This window comes from Pundamilia nyererei, unplaced genomic scaffold, assembly GCF_000239375.1.
Source record: "Pundamilia nyererei isolate P.nyererei 1_Seehausen unplaced genomic scaffold, PunNye1.0 scaffold00045, whole genome shotgun sequence".
Classification (NCBI taxonomy): domain Eukaryota; kingdom Metazoa; phylum Chordata; class Actinopteri; order Cichliformes; family Cichlidae; genus Pundamilia; species Pundamilia nyererei.
This window is the reverse complement of record NW_005187446.1, coordinates 1,041,910-1,048,356: the sequence shown is the minus strand read 5'-3', so window position 1 is coordinate 1,048,356 and position 6,447 is coordinate 1,041,910. Positions and strand designations below refer to the sequence as shown.

The window sequence follows — 6,447 nt, the reverse complement described above, 5'->3', positions numbered from 1 at the left end:
AGAGAAACACTGGGGAACTAGAACTAATATTACTAATAATAAAGACAAGACTACAAATCTGACAGTCAACACCAGAAAAACCATTAAGTCATAACAAGGACCAAACAGTCAATACTAGAATATCTTATGAAGTATCCAGATGTTTGAAGAAGAAAGCAAAAGCTATAACCATAAAACAAACAAACAACACCAAAAGTAGCTCACGCAATAATTTACCGATTACAAAAAAGAATCAAAATGAAACAGGAAGGTCAGTAGAAAGTTTCATCAGTGGAATAACAAAAGATTTTAGTGCTGGAAAAATATAGAAAATCATTCATGCAGCAATTCTAGACAACAGCTAACAAATAAATAGACATACTTTAAAAAGGTAACTCGAGTAGAGAACTACTCAGAGAAATAACAATTTTGGAAGTTTAGTTAAAGGTTTACATGAAAAATTCAAATACATGATAAAATAGTCAAAGATTCTAAAAATCTGAGCACGTTTTGGATATTTCAAAACATTGTTGGTTAAAAGAAAGAACACCCTCTTTCAGTTCTAAGGCGTTATATCAGAACATAAAAAATAATGTAGTCCTTAGCAGTTCTTAAAACGAGGTAAAAACAAACTCAGATGAATAAAAACCCACCACGTGTCATTATTTAACAAAAACTAAACAGTTGAGGCTTGTAGGCATTCATTTATGCACAGCTCTCTTAAGGTCTCAGCACAGTATTTCAATCAGGTTGAGCTCTGGACTTTGACTGGACCATTGCAACACAGTGACTCTTTGCTTTTTTAAGCCACAGTGTTGTAGATTCCCTGCTGTTCTTTGGACAATTGTCCTGTTACGTGACTCAGTTTCTAAAAAGCTCTAGCTGTCAAGAACATGACCTCACATTGGATTCTCTTTTATATCTAAAAGAGTTCATGGTCAGCTCAAAGACTTAAAGGTGCCCCGGTCCTGTGCCTGCAAAACAAGCCCCAATCATCACCGCTTCACTGCTGTGTTTGGTAGTTGATATGCGGTGTTTGTGCTGATAATGCTGTATTTGTTCTCCACTTTGGTGTTGTCTCTCCAAAGCACAATGTTCCAAAAGCTTTGTGGTTTGTTCAGATGTGGCTTTGCAAACAATAGCCATGCTGCCATATTCTTTTTAGAGAAAATAAATGTTCTCCTGGCAACCCTTCTGAACAAACCATACTTGTTCTGTCTTTTTCTAATTGTACTGTCATGAACTTTAACATTCAACATGCTAAAAGAGGCCTGCAGAGTCTGAGGTGTAGATTTTGGGCACTTTGCAGTTTATCTGAGCATTTTCTGAGTTTTCCACTTGTAAATAATCATTCGATGGGCAACAACAACTGCTTCTCTAAGATCACTGCTAAAATCTTTCCTTCTTGACACCGTGTTAACGCACACAGACCAGCACACTGCCATAACTTTTATAGAGGTCCTTTTGGGCCTTTTGTTTGATTAATTGATCATCAGCAGACATCAAACTGAATAATTGGCTGCTCCTGGCTGCTACTTACCCTCTTAATTACCATGTACTCAGTGGGTGTGCTTATTTTTTCACACATTGCTTCTTCTTTTTAGCTTAACATGTGTTAAATAAAAAATAAAAGAATTCAGGAACTGTAATAAGCATGATAAGCCAAGGATTATCATAATTATTCTGAACCCAAATGAAAATTTTTTCACTTTGAAACATGTGGAAGACCTGAATTTGGCTGTTTGTGTTAGTACCATGTGGTAAACCTGCCACAGCGTGATGTGAGGATTATTTTCCTTATTAGCTTGGCACAAGCATCAGTTACATATCAACCTTTGTTACAGTACGGCAGCAGATTTCTGTCCTCTGTGGCTGCTTCTACTTAAATAAATGACAGTAAAATGAAAGAGAAAGCATTCCGATCCTTTTTTAAGCAAAATGATCAGTTCAGCAACACTAAATTTACATTAAATGTCCTACAATTCAAAATTATCTGATCATGTAAAACTAACATGTACTTAAAGTGTGACACACAATCTATAGCTCAAAGATTTATATAACTAGGCATTACATTGTGTGTTTTTCTATACAGGTATGCTTTTACACTATTGGCGATGTGTTGGGGATCAGTGCTGAAAAATGAACATATTGCAATTCATGTTTTCCAGATGGCCCCTATGCCTTTCTATGTTCATAATTCCATAAATTTGGACAAGATCCCCAACACCACTGGCTAAAACGCAGCCCTAATGCAGCCCTTTGCTGGATTTTTCCCCTAATTTGTAAGGACATTAATTTCAGATACTCTTCATCTACTGAACTATACTGTTTTTATTTGTTTTTTAAGGACACACTGCACACCATGCTGAGATATACCAGGTTTCGACTCCCAGTGCATTTTCACAGTAATGCATACACAAATCCAGAGTATTTGTGCTAGCATTTAGCAAAATAAGCATTTCTCAACTGATTAGAAGATTTTCTTTAAAAAGTATTATATGTAGTCGCAAATGCTGTTAAAAGCACTTTTTTGATTCTGTAAAAATACAGATTTATGTCTGTCAGATTGTGTTATCTTTGGCATTATTCAGATTCAAGTAAAGAAATAAGAATAAATGATGTGGTTTTATGATAAACTGCTAGTAACAAACTACATAAAGATAAAACACCTTTAGGTTTTTTGGCTAAATTGTCTTTTATATGCAGACACAACCTTGTTAGGTGTCGTTTTTATGCTTACATTATTCATATTCATATGTCAGTGTTTAGTGGCTAAAACGTAGAAACGTTCCTCTGAAAGGGTTTGGTATAAGAACAGGGCTGAAAATGACCTTTTTTTTTAAAGAGAAAAAGTGAAAATCTCTAAAAGCGTGGAGAACTATTTCTCAAAACTACTATCAAAGACAGAAATCAGGTTCTTTGGAAGTAAAATATAAAGAAATGATGGTTGGCTGAAGACTTCTGCACAGCACTGCGCGTTACTTTCGTGGGTTTTTTTTGTTTTTTTTAACAAATACATGTTTCATCCGGGAAGCGGACTTTGTTCTCAGGCATGTTACATTTTAACGTTAGGCTCTTTACGCCTTTTTTCCCAGGCGCTGACGCTTCCTTACGCATGCGTAAAACCAGTTGAAGAATACGTAACTGGCGTAACGTTCACGAGCCAGGCTAGCGGTGAAGGGTTTTGTGGGTCATGGGGGAAGGAAGGTAAATAAAAGCGGGGAGCTAATAGCACTCAGCGACTGGTTTCGGACGGTTACTGGAAAATTTGTTCGGACGGAGGTGTGAGAGCGGGACAAGAGGGGACATACCGCCGGAGTGAGGGACTGTCGCTCGGATACAGCAGCAGCTGTCGGCGGTGAGGTGAACAGTATGCTTCCCTTCTATTCATGCTTCTTCGCTGGGTGCACACTACGGGAGTGATCTCTGCACTGGCCCTACTGCAGCTAGCCAGCTAGCCACAGCTGATATTTTTTGAGTTCCGGACGGTCGTGAGGGTCCTCGGTTTCCCTTTAGGTTTCATGAACCGCACGCTGGTCACATAAATAACACAGAGTATCGCTTATCGAGCTAATGTTGCTGTTTGTAGCTGAAGCTGCAGTTAGCTCCGATCAGCCCTATTTTATTACACAGTGCTCCCAGAAAGGTAACAATGCAGGCAGGTGTGTTTAGTTGATATCTATAACTAGTGGACTATGTGTGACAAAAGCAACCTTCGCCTATTCCTATCGTCTCCGTGGATTTGTAGTCAATAAACAGGTGTCATAATGGCCCGTCTTTGGTAATGTGTGTATTAATATCTCTGTCTGATCCTCTTACTTTGACCCTAATCATAATACAGCAGCCATTTGAAGCGGTGGGACTAAAGTAGCCTTTAAATCTTCAGCCTAGACAGCAAGAACAACAGTCCACCTGTAAGGTGTTGTGTAATAGTCACTGAAGAGTTTTTAGGTAGACGCTCACATGCGAGATTAGGAAGGGAATTAATTTTTATGTTCCTCCTCTCCAGGGAGGTCAGCATGTGTAATTGATAGGGGTCATTGAAGTACAGCAGCAGAGTTTCATACATCTGGGACTACATTTCAGAGTGAAACAGTGTCACGGTATTGTTTATTATTTTGCTTTTAAATGTTTAGGTGAGTAATCATCAGATGGAGCAGGATCAGTTGAAACGTTTGCAGTTTATATAGCTGTTATTTTAGACCTGATATGGAGTGTTGTGCAAACATGCTGCTCTTCATTTCGTTATATTTTGCTTCACAGAGGAGCCAAACATTCTTGTAATATATTAAAGTGGTCTTGAACACTTCTCAAGTTCTCAAGGCTTTCTGAAGGTATTTTTATTTAGATATCGGTTGTTTTGTTTCTTTTCTCATTCATTTTTAGCTCAGTAATTGTACCTGACCAATTTTTTATTTTAGTCTCTTAACACTGACCCACTATCCATCATTCAAGCATATAAAAGGCACTTAACACAAGCAATGTACCAGTCTTGTGTCAACTATAGTACAAGCAGCTGGAAGAATCAGGAAAAAATCCATGAAGAACCTGGTGTCAGTGGAAAAGGCTGCGGTATGCCAAATTATGCAAGAACTTGATTGAAAATCAGTGGCAGCAAATCTTAGAATGATGAATCCAAATTGAAATTTTTGATTCAAACTGTCGTCAGTGTGGTACAACGGTGAGTATGAACCGTTTCCCTCCCTTTCAGGCAGTGGTGCTGGGATCTTGTTAGAATTGATGGAATTTTAAACACAGAATATCCATCAGATTTTGCCATTTGGAAAGCATCTGATTGACAGCAGCTTAATTCACTGCCTGGATAGCAAAACACTTATCAGTCATGGATTGTCCTCACCAGAGCATCTACCTCAAAATGATTGAAGCAGTTTGGGATCGTCTTGACAGAGAACAAAAGGCAGCCAACGTCCAAAGAGGAGAACTTATCCTGAAGACTACTTAATAAAATTATAAGAAAGCTTGCGTAACAAAGTTTCAAATATTAACTTTAAAGCTCATTAGAGTAGTACAAATCTTGTTGGTGGGTGTTTGTTTTTGTTTTTTTCTCAGCTTATGTTCTATAGTTCAATGCATGTTTGCACATTTCAATAAATCATGTATAAATAAACATGTATTTTCAATTTTCCTAACAAAATATAAAGAAATGAGGGGTGGCTCAAGAGCTTTTAACAGTAATGCATACAGAAATCCAGAGTATTTGTGGTAGCATTTATCAAAATAAGCATTTCTCAACTGATTAGAAGATTTGCTTAAATAAAATAGTATTACATGTAGTCAGTGTGTTAGTATAGTGATGCTGATGTTCTTTATCTTCGTAAACGCTCTTAAAAGCTAAAATCTCCTGAACGTACCAGATGAGTTAAGTGAAACATGCTGTGGATGCCTGTGCCTGCTGAGCCATCATATTCTCATTATTAATGGTTCACTAAGAGCCAGAAGATGAAATGAAAAACAGCAGATGGAGCTTGAATTTGTGCGCGTTTCATGAGGCTATTTGAGCAGCCTGAAGATTTTGCTCGGCCTGTCAGCTGTTAAAGGGGTCAGGAAATTGAGTAATTATTTTTAGATGTGATGGAAGGGACACAAAACAATGTGAAGGACTAACTGAACTTAAAATTACTCTCTGGTGCCGAATAATAATAATAATAATAATTAAAAAAATCTTTCAGGGTTGAATATGTCGAGTGTTAAAAATTAAAACATTTTATATTTTGGGGGATGGTTTTTCAGTTATTGGTGCTTAACTGTTTAGTTTCTCTAATATTTAAGTGTCTAATTAGAAATTGGACCTCATACTGGATGCTTTACGATCTGCGTCTTTTAATTGTTCCATTGAGGTGCTTCACTCTACATAGTCCATTGCATGACTATCACAGTAAAACTAAATATGAAAAAAGAAAATAAATGGTAATAGATAAAATGATAATTGGATGGCGTGGTGGTGCAGTGGTCAGTGGTGCCATCTTTAAGCAAAGTGGCCTTGAATCCACCTGCTGACTGGAACCTTTCTGTGTGGAGTTTGCATGTTCTTCATGGTAAATGGTAAATGGCCTGCATTTGTATAGCGCTTTACTTAGTCCCTAAGGACTCCAAAGCGCTTTACACTACATTCAGTCATTTACCCATACACACACATTCACACACTGGTGATGGCAAGCTACATTGTAGCCACAGCCGCCCTGGGGCGCACTGTCAGAGGCGACACATTGGTGCTGTGGTTAGCCGCTGTTGCCTCACAGCAACGAGGTCCTGGATCCAGGTCTCCTGGAAGCACCCCATTCCAAAGACGCACATGTTGGCTTAACTGGTGATTTTAAATTGGCGTGAAGGGTTATCTGTTTCTGTGTTAGCTCTGTGAGAGAGGAAGAATGTGGATGGCTGGATGGCTTACCCAATGCAGGGTCATAGAGTGGGCGTAGAGCCTTTTCCAGCTGATGCCGAGCGGGA

General features: G+C 38.3%; 1 protein-coding gene across 6 annotated transcripts in view; it reads left to right on the top strand.

The window, feature by feature from the left end:
* The first annotated feature begins 3,124 nt into the window (after positions 1-3,124).
* The window catches only part of pex5 (peroxisomal biogenesis factor 5), an 18,001-nt gene continuing 14,678 nt past the window's right edge, over positions 3,125-6,447 (top strand). For 4 of the 6 annotated variants that reach the window (XM_005731889.1, XM_013910553.1, XM_013910552.1 and 1 more), the window contains exon 1: positions 3,125-3,337. The gene's annotated coding sequence lies outside the window, so the exon portion shown is untranslated. Of the gene's footprint in view, positions 3,343-4,011; positions 4,083-6,447 lie in introns of those variants that run through there. The other 2 variants (XM_013910550.1, XM_013910551.1) reach the window with 2 other exon arrangements.